Below are 16,587 nucleotides of genomic sequence, written 5' to 3'. Positions count from 1 at the left end.
TTAGATCTAACTCGAAGCACCGGAACCCTAGCACCCACACACGCAAGCAGCTAGGCGCCAGAACGGCAGAGCCCCCAAACAAATCGGAAGCATGCTCACCTCTGCCACTCGCGGAGGGGGATCCTTTCCTCCCGCCCCATCTCGATGGGCGGCAGAATGATAGGGCCATCACCACCATTGGACTCGAACTCAGGGGAGAACGGCGAGGGAGAGTACCATTTGGAGATGTGGCAGATCGGGACCCTGTCTCCCTCAACAATGATCTCCTCCTTCACCTCCTCGATGGCCCCATCAGCGAAGGAAGTGTAGCCGCCGTACCCCTGGTATCATCACCGTTGGCTGTGGCGGGGTCATAGTCATCGGCATCGAAGGGGTGGGAGATGCTCTGCGTCCCGTTGGTAGGTGTATGCGGTCGTGGCGGGGAGGCATTGTGAGTGCGAGCGTGGCAGAGGAGGAGAAGCGGAGAGGGATGAGGCAGCGGGCCACATTCAGGGAGAGGAGGGAGGAGGCAGGGGGACACACAAATAGGGATGCGGATGGGGTGGGATGGGCGAGGGGAGAAATTGTTGGATGGACACAGAGAGAAGGTGCCCACATGTCGGGAGCGAGGGATTCAGGTGGGTGCAGGACTCATTACGTACTTTTTAAGTAGGAGAGATTCGATCTTACCCGCACTTGCACATGCATGACCCAAGCACACCATGCATGCCCACCTAGTCGTATTACTATATATTAGAGCAGAGCAGCTTCCTGGCCAGCCACGGCATCCACGTCATCCTGATTATTTTTGGTCATCTGATGCATGTCATATAGCTCTCATCGCACACGGTGCCCTCGCTTGGTACTGCTAAAGCTAGGCGTCTTGAAGGATCGAATCCTCTTCCATCGTTCTTGTCCCCTCTCCTCCCCTCCCTCGTGGGCATCGGTCGTCATCCCTCTGGGCCCTCATCATGGCCATCCGTAGTGCGCCAATCTAGATCGTGGCTCCTGTGCCGTTCGCCGAAGCCTACTATCCCTTACACCCTATGCCTCATCACCTCTGCAGTCGCCACCTTTGCACTATCCCCCCCAATTGGTAGGGTTTGATTTTGTCCATGGCGCTCCACACTATGAAGCGTCACAAGCGTTAGTCTGGGTCACGTGGCTTCTGCCTCTCCGCGCCGACTGAGCCATGGCGATCTCCCCTCCCTCGCGCGACTCAGGATTGAGGTCCATGATGTGGGCGCGGGACGCACCCTCCACAGCATCAAGGATGGCCTAGATCATTGTCAGGTGCGCCAACAGGAGGAAAGGCACGGCATGCTCGGTGGCCTTGGTGTCAGCCAAGCCGGTCTATCGCATTTGCATGCACAAAGGCCACGGAAAGCAGGAGCCATCTGGTTGCGGCACGCGGCTGGGAGGTCCCTGCACATCGCCAGTGCCAGATCACTGCCCCGCCTATTTCTTGCCCTCTCACCGTAGCTGAATTACTCTCCATCCCGGGCACGAGGTCCCTACAGTAGTGCAACGGCCAAGTTACACTAGAGATCATATGAGAGATGCGAGAGCACGGTGATTATATGAAGGTACTGCAAGGTTATCCAGGTGGAGGACACAGCTAACATGTTCGATGAAATACCGACCGAGGGAAATTGTCATTGTCTTATGTTCAACAATGATGATATTTGCTGTAAAATACTCAAGTGGCTGACAAATTTCCCAGTGACACCAAATGGGTGTTACATCACCATTAGTATGATACAATGAAAGTAAGGAAGAATGTGTAGGAACAGCCTGCGGCCAAGGTAAGTTCTCAGTCTTAGTTCATGATCTTCCTTTTTGTATTACCTATTATGCCAAGATTATATCCATTTAGGTTATCTGCTTTCTATCTTCTCCATCTTCTACTGATGTTCAAGTAAGCATATTTCAAATACTTGCTAATTGGATCTGCAGTTTATATTTCTATTTTGCCATAGATGCAGATAAGAGAAACAAGCTTTGATATTGTGTGTTTTTTACATTTTCTTTTATTGCTTTTATGAGATTAAAGTACGAGTGTAAAAGTATTAGTTGCGCTTTCTATAAATCCAACAATTACTACCAGTTCGTAGGATCGATAATATTGTTGCTTTGTTGTTTATGTTATGTGTAGGCATGCTTGCCAAAGCCATCGATAGTTCAGAAGCTATCCCTGCCTACATTTCAATATTATAAGGTAATTATGTTTATGTATCGCCATTGCTCTAAGAAATATGTTACATTTTTTTGTTGTATAATCATTCCAAAAGATTGACTATGAAAAATATGTTATTTATACCATTTTCTGCTCTTTGTGATGCTAAATCTGTCACCAATAGATTTGAATATGAAACAAGAGGTAAAACTAGAGGAAAGTGCATATGTTACTGTTTTATTCCAACCCAAAGGTGAAGTTGATTATCTGATATTTGCTTGCAATTTGATATTTGCTTGCAATCTTGATTATCTCAGCTGCTTCATAGAGTTTTACACAAGTTCTCCACAAGTATATTAACTTACATGAGTTGAATGAGATGCCTTATCTGCAGAATTCATAGTAGATGTCTATTTTCCAGTGACTGTCTTTTTCTTCTTAAGATAGTACACATGTAACATATTTGACTCATTCGGGAAAATTCTCAGATTAAGCCTTACCTACCACCTTTTCTTCTCATTCACAAGTTGCAGAAATTTTACTGATTTTCCGAAGATGCCATGTATCACTAAGTAACATTGAACCAAATAAGCATCACTGAACTTTTATTCATTTGATTTCGTGCTGCTCCACTAGCTAGCTTTCTTACTGCTGCTACAGATAATCACCAAATGCTCATAACCCAAACTGCCAATTGATCTCAACTGCTAATGATGTTTCACAAGAACTCAAACTGCTGCCTATACGCATGCATGTAAATAACTGAACTTTCTTCTATTGCCATTAATTTCAAATAATCTGGAGGCTCTGGATAGGATTTGATTATTGTAGAGTATATCAACCTTTTTATCTAATAATCTAGAGGCTCTGGATAGGATTTGAATAATGTGTTCATTGCATTACCAGATTCCTAATTTGGCCTCTATTTATGCCTCTTTGTTCTTTGCGAATGTGATCTTTTTATAATAAAATCAGTGCAAAATTAGTGCTCTGTTTGGTACATCATACAATATTTTCTAATATTCATTTCTTAATATGGCCAGCGATCAGATGTCACTGTGTATGTCGGTGGATGCCACAGAGTAGACGGCAGTGTGCTAGTCTACCAGCCAAGTTTGCTATGGTTTGCTATCTCATTGTAACTACAGTTGGTGGTAGGTTCATCTATGAAATATGTAAGAATGAGGATTTCAATTTCAGCTTCCTATTTACCTCTGCAAAAATCTTCCAAAGAAATTGACATACGTTGTTGGACCAAATTCGGTTGCTTATTTATAAGGGGTTGATATTGAAGATATTGTACTGAAGAATTGAAGTATGAGATCATAATAGTATTAATAACACGTCTATCCTATTTGTCTAGTATATGTTCTAATATATTTGCAATTTATGCCAGTCAAAATACATATACATGAACTTAGATTAAAAGTTATCAAGACTTAACACCTGCGCGCATGAGCACGCGCAAGCCACTAGTTATTTTATTCGTAATCCACATGCATGCATGCAATCACATGGAGCCATGCAATTTTTAATCAGTTACATTAATGCCATGACCTCGCGTTCGTCCATGCTTCCCACGACGCATCACATCTCGTGTCATGATCCTCTACATCATAGATTGATTGGCATATACGTTTCCTGGTGCAATCTGTCTTTATCACATCATAGCCTGTATATCTCATGTGCATGTCTTATAGTGTGATCATCTTCACATGCACTATTCACTAGTCCGAACATGCATAATCTCCTCACCATCTTAACCTTAGTTCCTTCCTGAACCTAGTTTTGGTTCTGTCATCGACCACGTCTACCCTCAAGACATAGCTGCACATAAACAAAACCAATAAAAAATTCTGAGCACAAGTTCTCACAAACTTAACTCACGTCAATCCGCACAACACCACTCACAAAAGTGTATTGTACATACTAAACCCACAAATAATATTATACCACCACAAGCATATCAAACAATATATTATCAACACTTGCACATCATTTATAATTATGCTATCACGAGCCTATCCAAAACATCATCACATGCATATCGTCATATGCACGTCAGAATATTAAATCGCATTGCCAATTTTGTCAATTTCACAATAAAACCAATTTTACCAATTTTTTAGCATACGTGATCTCATAATCTATCTCTTGATAAAAATATTGGCAACATCTCAAATAAATATTGGTAACACCTTTTCAGACAAATATTTTTTTAATCAAGAAGCACAATGAAAAACCAAAGGATCAATCAAAAGATCTAGAATTGTCTCCGTTTCTTCAAAATCAAAATTGTCCCCTAAGAAAAATAAAGAAAAGAAAAGAAGAAATCCCCGCTTTGACCAAATTAAAATAAGGAATTCATGTGCATTCTCAACATCCATATATATAACATTAATAGCACGTAAATTACTATGGATTTTATTAAAGTGAGCAAAGAAATCATCAAGCGACTCAACATGCTTTATCTCAAATTTCATGTAATCTTTCTTGTATAAATATTCATGTACCTTTTTAATAATAGATGACCCCTCATGGTAGTCATAAATTGCTTTCCATACCTCATGCGTCAATTTGAGATGTGCAACTGAATCAAAGTCACTCCTTAAGCATTGTATTATCAAAGTCACATCATTATTCTCCATAACCTCGTACGGCTTGTAGACCTTCTTCCAAATTATAAAGCCCTATGCTTGTATGTAAGCCTCCATATTTGCATTCCAAAACTGAAAATCAATACCGTTGAACACAAGGTTTTGTTTAATACCTATCCAACGTCATATTGCTAATTATCAGTTAAGATCAATTAGACAAGTTTCTAGCTCTAATACCACGTGTATAATTGATTATGCAAAAAAATACCTAATAAGAGGGCGGTGAATGATTGCGAAAGATAAATTCAAATTTTAAATCACCCTAATGAAATATTCTATTTAATCACAAAATCAGTTCGGGACAGACTGCTATTCGTCACTAAAAGTAATGTCCAGAAAGATCCAATCGTTGGATTGCACTAAAAACTTTGATGTAGAAACTAGACACAATGTGAAATTGCCAAGAAGAATCAAGTCAATCATATCTTTGGATCTAAATATATGAAATTCACAAGTAGACTATGATTGACTGCGATGAAAACATATCAAGTCAAAAATTGCAAGAATTATGAAAGTTTGACCAACCAAAATTTTCATAGGGTTACCTTGATGCTCTAGAATGATTTTGCATGGATCAAATCAACACAAATCGCAATGATCAAACGATCCACCGAAAATCATCACGAATCGACAACCACAAAGAACACGGAGGAAAACTTACAAAAGATCTTTATTGCATCGATGGATTCACAAAATACATCTGAAAGTATGCTAAAAAGATTTCCTCGAAATCCTAAAACCTAGATTTGTTTTTCCTCTAATCTATTCATCTATGTTCTATCTACTTGCTGACAACAACTTGTTTGACACTATTGTTTTCCAGAGATCACTATTGTAATTGGAAAGGAGATAGAGTATAGAGTAAACAGTAACTTGTATCATTGATCATTGAGTTTACATATATACATACATACATATATATATATATATATATGTATATATATATATGTATATATGTATATATATATATATATGTATATATATATATATATGTATACATATTCAAAGGACATGAACATGTCCGTTCGGGTGACAGTTCCACCTAAACGGGTGCCCCTTAGTTGGTAACTGCTTATGGTAGTTATTGGGCTAATTGATTACATGTATAGAACTCCAAAGGATGTTTGTTCGTAACACTCCCCCTTAATCAATTATCCGTAATGTCAGTGATTCAATAGAACCAATATCATATGATTGTTGTATGTGATTAATCATTCTGCGAGACCATACGCATTCACGTGATGTTTCATATAATGCAATTATGTCAGAATGATATGTGGAGGTAGCCACTAGAGTCTGTTTCCATGAAATGGATGTTCCACCGTGTAAGAACATGAAGTCTGTCTGTGATCTGGCATTATGGGGATCTGATAAGTAGCCAACGTTAGTGTATCCAATCATAATCATATCTTATTCTCTTTGAAAGAAAAGACCAAGATCTATGGTGCCTTGGATGGATATGATTTATTCATATTGAATTTCTCCGATATTTTCTGGGTATATATAGCTTGGTGTACTAGAATACCTGAAGGGAGATGCTCGAGTTATATACCCAAGAAAAAATTGATTTTACCTAAATCCTTCATTTCAAATTCCATCTTAAGATGATTGTGTGTTTCATCTATATCTTCGGTATTTTCAATGATAAGATCACCAACATAAACACAGATAATACAAAATCCTATTGAGAACTTCTTTATGAAGACACATGGGCAATCATCATTACTGGAGTACTCTTTTTGTTTAAGGAACTCTTTTAGTTGGTTGTACCACATTCTTTCTGACTGCTTTAACCCATATAATGACTTTTTAAGCTTTATACAATACATGTTGCAGTTTGCGTTTGAATTCGTAATGTCTAGTCCTTCGGGGACTTTCATATATATGTCTGAATCAAGTGACCTATATATGTATGCGGTCACTACATCCATCAACTGCATAGATAAATGATTTTGAACTACCAATCAAATTAGATATCAGAACGTGATTCCATTTATTACTAGAGAATAGGTCTCATTGAAATCAATGATGGGTCTCTCCGTGAACCCTTGTGCTACAAGCCTCACTTTATATCTCACCACCTCGTTGTTTTCATTCTGTTTACGGATAAAAACCCAATTTGTAACATCCTGAGTTTAAGCATGTTAATTACAAAATTCACTCTAAATTAAAACTTTTTACGATTAAGTAGACTAGCTAAGATTAGAAAATTAGGTATATTAATGTATATATACCAGTATGTATACATTCACATGTGTATTAAGTGTGATAAGATGCACTAGAGTCAGTTTCAAAATAGTCCTTGCATTATTTTGGTTCTTATACTTTGGTTTGAGGTTTTTGTGATTCTTTGTGTGGAGTTTTGACATTGAATGTTTCTCAATTTCAAAACTACACCTAGATTCTATTCAGCTCAACTCCAATTCGAATTCGATCCTTAAACTCCAATCATCTCAAGAAGCTCAAGATCTAAGCCCAAATCATAATTCAAATATATTTATTTGAATTGACCTTAATCTAAAAGTCCAAATCTAAGTTCAAATCACTCAATGAATTTGATTCCGAAACCAATTCTCTTTTTATTTTTCTCTTTATTCTCCTGGGCTCAATCTCTCTCTCCCTCTCTGTTTTGGCCCAAGCGCAGTTAGCCTGGCCTTCTTTCCTCTCTAGCCCACGTGCGCTCAGCCCAACTCCCCCGCACGCTCTCCCGGCCAAGCCCGCACTACCCCGTGCCAGCCTGCTCCCGCACGCTCGCCCATGCCCGTGCGTGTTCGGCCGTCCAAGTGTCCGCCATCCACCATCGCTCGCGCGCACCCTTTCCTCCCTCTCCTCCAGCATAACCCAGCGCTACGCCTCACTGTCTCTCGCCACCACGACGATCGGCGAGCCACTTGCCTCTCTCACCCGTCCCGTTGCGCGCTCCCGCTCCCTTCCCCCTCTCTCAGCTCTCTCTCTCTCTCTCTCCCGCAACCAAAGCCCCTAGCGCCCGCGACTTTCATGATCACGCACGCGCATGGACGGCGTAGAGCACCCACGCCTCGGGAAAATGGTTGGCGTCATCCTGCCACCTCGCCACCACGCCTGTTGCCCATTCCGCCCGCCGTCACAAGCTGCACCGTCTCTCTCTGCTCACTTCTCTCAACTCTTTTGTTTACAAATAGCACACCCAACTCCTTCTCCTCCCCCTTTTCCCATTCCACCGTCACCATGCCCATTATCTCCACCACAGCTTCGCCATCGTCGACGTGCTACCAAGGAGCTCTAGGAGTCTAATGTTGTCTTTGTGCCGCCACTCATTCGTCGAAGACCCCACGAGAGCCGCCCGCGCAAGAAGACCAAGTTGCTCCACCGCTTCAACATCGTCGCTCCGTCAGCCACCTTCTTGTTCTCACCATCTCAACGCCAATGAGGCTTCCAGTCCCGCCTTAAGGCCACATAGATAGCATGTAGGCATCCATGTAGCTCCTTCTCACGCGTAGCCGCATGTAGCCATAGCATTTTGCCTCCGCCACCGTGAAACCATCCGCCGCCGGCGTGCTTTTGCTCTATGTTGTGGCCGGCCATCGTGCCGTGATGCCTAGAGGCACTAGGACTCTTTTCTTTGCAGGTGGCACCTTCCAGTGCAAGGGAGGTACTGCCCAAATTTTTTCGGGCCACTGTCCCCTCTCCGGCCACCATATGGCGTTGATCTCGTTGTTGGCCGTCGTCGATGAGCTCCCCACCGCATCCACTGTACCGCTTAGAAGCCCGACGTCAACTTCCCATCGTGAAACCCTGTCAGAATCCCAACTCCAGCGAGCTTCCCAGTGCGTGCTGCCGTGGATTCCTCGTCACCAGCTGTTTTTTCCCCTCCCCTCAATCGCTCGCATTGCGCCAACGCGCCTACACACCCTCGCACTCGCGTAGATCGGCCTTGGGTTGTGGCTCGGCCTAGCCAAGTGGGCCACGGCTCAGCCCAACACCAAAGGCCACGCCTAGTGGGCTGGCCCAGCTCTGCAGCCCACTAAGCCAACATTGTGCTCCCCAGCACTGTGCAGACCAAGCCCGACCCGGCCCATCCTGACCCAATCCGAGCTCATCTCACCAGCTGGGACTGTTCATATGGTCCCATCGAGTACTGTTCATGCGGACCCAAACTATTGTTCATGTGGGTCTCACCTGTGAGCCCCACTTATGAATAGTGCAATTTTGTAATTTTTGATTTAATTTAGATTAAATCTTTCAGAGTCATAACTTCTCTGTTCTGGCTCTGATTTTGACGATTCTTTCATCAAAATTCATCTAGATTCGTGATCTACCTATCTATCATAGTGTGATATCTATTAGGACTTATTTGGATTTCCATTTGGTGTTAAATTTGATTCTTCTCTAGTATAGCTTGTTACTAATCGTAGTCGCAATTACAGAACCGTCAGAATTCTGCGAGTGCTGCGCAGGAAGCGTCAGGAGCGAGGAAGATCCTGATTTCAACCAAGACGTTGAAGAAAATCTTGGAGAAGGCAAATCTGATCTCCTTGATCATATTGAACCTATGTTTTCATTAATCTACATGATCAACTTAAAACTAGACTTATATCGTATACGCTATGTATTGAGCTTTACAAACTACTTGTAGTAGTTAATCCTATCAACATTTGTCATGTCATAAATATTATCATCCAAAATATATATTACCCTAGGATTACCTATTGTTATCTATATCTATATTAATGACAGAGGACACCTTTATATCTAGCATGCTTAGGATTGAATACCTCTCATTGGAGATAAGATTTACTGTTATCAATGATAACTCATATACCATAAATCTCTTGATGGTTGTGAATTCCATGATGGTTGTGAAATCTTTGATGTCATGTGGGATGTGGAGGGTGATGTATAAAAATAGGTGAAAATTGTTTTGGCGGGGGCATGTGGAGTGGTACTCTGTATGAGGATACTCCCGGGGGCTTGAATTACCTATGTGGTATTCATTGCTGGAAAATACCTGCCCTAGCCGTTTAAGGAGCGAGTCACTACGCTGTCATGCTTAGCCACCCCATGCATCCTGAATGGGCAGGACTTGACCTCTCCTTCATCGAACTGATTTGGGCATCATACTAGGAGGCTGAGAGCAGCAAGCAGTCAAGTGGTCATCTGTCCATCAGTTTGGAGGTTGCTAGTACCGGCCTAGGCTTAAAAGGGGGACTAGCCTTCAATACATAGACTCTGGTGCTTGAGGGTAAATTTCATAGAAAAGCTCGGCAGGAAAGGCGTTTAGAGGGTCTCGGTATGATTCGCTCCTCCACTTGCAATGGTTGGAGGCTGATCATATCGCATGGGTAAAATTGTATAACCTCTCCAGAGTGTAAACTTATTCGAATAGTCGTGTCCACAGTCATGGACATGCGACAACAGTAACCATTTTGACTAGACTCTAAAAGTGTGTGTCTTGATGAGGAAGTGTGTGGACTAGATATCCGTGTGATGAGGTTCCTAGCTCAATCCACTAGAAGTTGTGTGGTACTAGACATACACCAGATGTGATAATAGGGACTGCAAAGCGAGGTACAGCCCCTCCCAAGACCGACAAACCTCCAGATATAGTCTGTTACCTGATTTGAACTATTCAAAACTATTTTCAAGTCAATATAGATAATACAAAGGAATAATTGCATAAAAACTGCTTTACGCTTAAAACTCAACCGTAAAGCCTTGTCCTTTTTTCATCCTTTATGCATCTATCAAACACTTTGAAATAGTATAGGACTTATTGAGTACTTTTCATACTCACTCTTGCTGTCATTTAGATGAAAAAATTGATGCTGATTTTGCTAGAGGTGAGGGCAAGGATGAAGAGTAGTCCTAAAAGTCATATTCGCACCCTCGCTGCTTGTGGCTTGGGCTTTTGCTTTCTGCTGTGTTTTGTTGGCCGTTAGGCTAGGTTTGTAATATATGGTATGGTTTGTAACCTTTTGTATTCTAAACCATAATACTTATGTACGAAGTTTGACTGTGATACTACTACTGTTATACTGTGTGTATTAGCTAGTTGATCCAGGGACTAATATAGGAGATCTCGGGTTCGGGGTCTTACACACTTGTATCCCACAGAAAAATGTTACGAGGAGTAGGTATTACTGATTGATGTGAATACCTCTCTTTTGGAGAGCGAGCGCGATTCTACCTAGATTGCATCCTTCCATTGTGTCCAGTCCAAGCGCTTGCGACACTCTACCATGGTCTTGGGATCTGGATCATTGAGAAGGTCGTTTGCAATCTTTGAGGAGAAGTAAGTGTTGACAATTATAGTCTTTCTATTAAATGATTCTCCAGAATCAATATAATTGATGAAAATTTCATCTACCCTTTCTGACTCATCGTGATTTTCCATTACGATAGAGTCTAGGTGTTCTGATATCCCAGCATCAGTATTTGTGTGCATAGTTGAGCTAGGATGTGGATGTTGATCATCCACTGGATGTATAGTATCCATAGTCCGTGGGTGTCTTTCAACTTGACATTGATTTGCATTTACTGCTTTTGAGGAGAGATTCCACTGTTTTCGTGGTTGCTTGCAAGAAGCTTTATCCTTTGTATCCGTACTTCTCCCCTCTTATTTTGATTTGGGAGTTGAGTGGTTTTGTTTATTCTTTCCATTCTTTCCGGCACATTCCTAGCAAGAATATAGGATTTAGTGACATCTTTGTTGTCAGTAAATGCATCTGGCAGGTTATTTATAATATATTACAAATTTATGAATCTCTTAACTGAGAGTCCAGATTCTTGAGTACGTGATTCTGAGAAGGAAATGTCTGTAACATTCCAATTGATTTCCTGGCATTTTTTCTAGTACTCAAAATCTCCCCCTAGTGCCACGAAATGCTCCTCATCAAATATGCGGTCAGCGTACCAGGCTGTAAATAGGTCCCATGTGAGGGGCTCGAGATATTTTATGATCGACAGAGAGTTATACCCCACGTAGATCCCAAATTTCCTGTGCGGTGACGAGATCGGTACGTATACAGCGCAACCAAACTTTCGTAGATGAGAAATACTAGAAGGATTTCCATGCACTAACTGCAGCAGGAAAGTATTGTGATATACAGTTTGTCGTAATTTAATTAAGTCAGGAGCGTGTAAGACTGCATGACCCCAACATGAAATTGATAAGTTACAATTATGTAATAATGACCATACAATGAGCTTGACTCTTTTGATAAGAGATTCGGCCAAACCATTTTGAGTATGGATGTATGGTACTGAATGCTGGACTTGAATTCCTAGGCCATACAATAATCATTGAAGGCACGTGAGGTGAATTCAGCCGTATTATCCATTAGAATAGATTGTACCCTTTGTTTAAGATAATGCGCTCGTAATTTAATAATTTGAGTAATTATTTTAGCAAAAGCATGATTTTGTGTGGATAAAAGACACGCATGTGACTATCATATAGATGCGATAACTGGAACCACGAAATATTTAAACGGTCCAGTTAATGATTGGATTGGATCACATAAATCGCCTTGAATGCGTTCAAGGAATTTAAGTGGTTCAACTCGGATTTTAAGATAAAAGGGTCTTAAAATCAATTACCCTATGGCACATGCAGTGTATATAAAATCCTAAGATTATGGGATTTGGCAGTATTCATACCATGACTAATTGAATTGTTGATATTTTTTTGCATCATCACGACACTGGGATGACCAAGGCGATCATGCCATATTTGGAATGTATCAACATTCTGAAAAATTACCTTATACGTAACATATGGTACAAGTTTGATATATGTATAGTATAATCCTGAAGATAAAGAGAGAATTTTCTTTAGTATTTGTTTACCATATCTATTATTTTTTAATGAGGAGATATTCCTCTTTGTTGTTATCATGTGTTTCGATATGAAAACTATTTTGACGGATATCTCTATAACTTAGTAGGTACGTGTTGCATCGGAATATAATCATCGATTGTGATTTGAGTACTCATAGTGAGATTTATTATGGCGTGACCAGAGCTGATAATTATAGCATCGCGTCCAGCGATTGTCAAAACATTTTTTTACTTTTTTTTAAGAGATTGAAAATATATAATTTCACTAAGTATAGAGTTAGTGATACAACTATCCACTAAGTTCCATTAGATTGTCCCCCGTAGACATTTATATATGAAATAGAGAATTTAAAGGAAATTCTTCATAGCTATATAAAATACATACAACTTTATTGAGTATCAATATGCTGATATATTATTGAATATACCATATAATATAAAGATACAATAACCTATTATAACACTATGTAGAATTTAGATATAACAATATTTAATTTATTAAGAGTCTAATTGATATCTCCAAATAAATTGTTGAAAACAAATCCCATGATCATATTATCCGTATTGCTTACCATGTGTCGAGCCCTAAAAGCCTTTGTTCTTGATGTTTCGACTGCTCAGTGGAGAATAAACATGACTGGTAATATATTAGAGTTAAAAAAATAGGTAGAGTAGAGAGTAAATAGTAACTTATATTATTGATCGTTGAGTTTATATATATAAACATGTTCAAAATATATGAACATGTCCGTTTAGATGATAAGTTATATCCGAACATGTGCCCTTGTTACATGTATAGAACTTCAAAGAATGTCCGTTCGCAACAACCACGTCTCCGACTCGATCGTCAGCCCAGAGCGCACCCACCGAGGCTCCGGCACCTGCCTCTGCTCGACCAGGCCACACGCACGTCATCTGACACGCTGGGCCGGGCAAATCGTGAGCTGGGCTGCCTGCTGTTGAGCAACGGCAACCAACTCACCAAACCTTTTCTTTATTCGGTCTCCGCAGCACACGCAAATGCATGATCCAATCGCACCGTACATGCCCACCTAAAGCAAAAATTTTATTTTGTAACGGGGACACAAAATGATTTGTGTCACGAACCAATAGAAACAGACACATGCACTTATGGGACCCATCCTTCTTCACTCGGTTCTCTTTTCTTCACTGTTACCAACTGCCGTTGCGGCCGCCCGCCGGTGTCGTTGCCATTGCACGGCCGCCCACCGTCGCCGTTGCCTTTCCGCCACCGCCACCACCGGGGGGGGGGGGGCTCTGAAGGGGAGGATGGGCCGCCTTTCGATCTCCTCCGTCATGCATGTTCACCGCTAGGCCAACACCAGCGCGCGGCCACCGCTTGGAAACTCCATAGCTCCGCCATCGTCCATGAGCTGCCTTCGTCTTCTCCCTTCTGGCCATAAGAAAGGAAGCTCCTCTTGCCTTACCCCGTGCATGAGTGGAGATGATTGCCTGAGAAGCCCGGCAAACCTACTGCCTGCAATTTAAGTTCGCATAAACTTTGTAACGATGATTCAAATTATTATTTGCAGTACATGCTTGTAACATCACAAACGAAGTAGATTTATTCACAGCTTGTGACTCATAGATAAGTTTTAACAGGAGAAAATCGAGCTAACACGATTTTGCGAATGGTATATGAATCATGGATTCTATTTAAGATTAATTCATGTATTTTAGCACTTAAAAGATCATAACTTGCAAAAAACAAGAAAAAATGAACACCGAGCAACAAAACTCTCTAAATTAATTGTCTAAAGGCAAGAGAATTTAATACCTCATCACACAAGTGTGTGTATGTGAATTTTATACCTCTAACAATAAAAAAAATGATCTCATAAGATGCTAAAATTTTAGCTAAAAACCAAATCGAAAATCAAAAGCAAAAACCGAAAAATTTGCAATTTTACAAGGGAACCAATAGAGTGAAACTAAAATAAGGGAAATTCAAGCATATACAAAAATATAAACTTTATTACTCAAAGATATCAACCCTATTCTAGACGAATTACAAAGATTTATCTCTTAAAACTCTCATCTATTACATAAGCTAAGCTCACATTCTTCTCTACTCTAAAATCTAGCTCTAAGCTCTCAAATAAATGGCACAAGGAGACTCAAGTAGCTGATTTAAACTCTCTCATAGCCCTACCTCTCTATTTATAGACCTAGAAACTTGAACCCTAAGTTTTCTAGCATTTTACTAAAATACCCCTTTTTAGTACACTCCTACCTACCATCGAGGATGGTCGCGATACTTTCACGACTTAGTTTCACCTCGACGCGAGCTTCATGATGGTGCCACGTACTTCTCCAGTCCTCCCACGTTTTTTAGGTCAAACCGTGAAACCGTCTGCATACTTCTTAAAGTATGACTTGTCACCTTGCTTACACCTTAAGCAAGCACTTCAATGTCAACGTGTGTACTCTGTCATACAATCCTGACCACCATGAAGTCTCTTCCACTCCCGATCCCTCAGGCCACTTGTCATTTGCACCGGTATCCCATTTGTTTGACTTTGTCAATACGCCGTCTCCATCTGTCTTTTATGTTTTGCTTGACCTCCACATGTTCAGCTAGAATCACCCTTGACTTCATTCGGCCTACTTGATCATCCCATCCATCTGTCTTTTATGTTTTGCTTGACCTTCACATGTTCAGCTAGAATCACCCTTGACTTCATTCGGCCTACTTGATCATCTCACCATCGATTGTCAAGTTGCATATATTACCTGCGCATTACGAGACAAGCAAACAAATATCTCTAAGATACAATATAGTATAAGATGATAATAACCTATTATAATACTATGTAGAACTTAGATATAATAATATATAATTTATTAAAAGTCTAATTGAGATCTCTAAATAAATCGTTGAAAGCAAATCTCATGATCATATTATCCATATTGCTTACCATGTGTCGAGGCCTAAAAGTCTTTGTTCTTGATGTTTCAACTTTTGGTGAAGAACAAACGTGATTGATAACCTATTATAGTTGAAAAATAGATAGAGTAGAGAGTAAACAGTAACTTATATCATTGATCGTTGAGTTTATATATATACATGTTCAAAATATATGAAACATGTCCGTTCAGATGATAGTTATATCCGAACATGTGCCCTTGTTACATGTATAGAACTTCAAAGAATGTCTGTTCGCAACAACCACGTCTCCGACTCGATCGCCAGCCCAGAGCGCACCCACCGAGGCTCCCGCACCTGCCTCTGCTCGACCAGGCCACACGCACGTCATCTGACACGCTGGGCCGGGCAAATCGTGAGCTGGGCTGCCTCCTGTTGAGCAACGGCAACCGACTCACCAAACCTTTTTTTTTTTTTATTCGGTCTCCGCGGCACACGCAAATGCATGATCCAATCGCACCGTACATGCCCACCTAAAGCAGAAATTTTATTGTGTAACGGGGACACAAAATGATTTGTGTCACGAACCAATAGAAACAGACACATGCACTTATGGGACCCATCCTTCTTCACTCGGTTCTCTTTTCTTCACTGTTACCAACGCCAGCTTTTCACCAACTGCCGTTGCGGCCGCCCGCCGGTGTCGTTGCCATTGCACGGCCGCCCACCCTCGCCGTTGCCTTTCCGCCACCATCTCCACCGGGGCGGGGGGAGTGCTCTGAAGGGGAGGATGGGCCGCCTTTCGATCTCCGTCATGCATGTTCACCGCTAGGCCAACACCAGCGCGCGGCCGCTGCTTGGAAACTCCATAGCTCCGCCATCGTCCATGAGCTGCCTTCGTCTTCTCCCTCTGGCCATAAGAAAGGAAGCTCCTCTTGCCTTACCCCGTGCATGAGTGGAGATGATTGCCTGAGAAGCCCGGCAAACCTATTGCCTTCAATTTAAGTTCGCATAAACTTTGTAACGATGATTCAGATTATTATTTGCAGTACATGCTTGCAACATCACAA

The sequence above is a fragment of the Phragmites australis genome, chromosome 2 (genome assembly GCF_958298935.1).
Source record: "Phragmites australis chromosome 2, lpPhrAust1.1, whole genome shotgun sequence".
NCBI lineage: Eukaryota > Viridiplantae > Streptophyta > Magnoliopsida > Poales > Poaceae > Phragmites > Phragmites australis.
The sequence above is the reverse complement of the archived record's forward strand: the minus strand, read 5'-3'. Positions refer to the sequence as shown.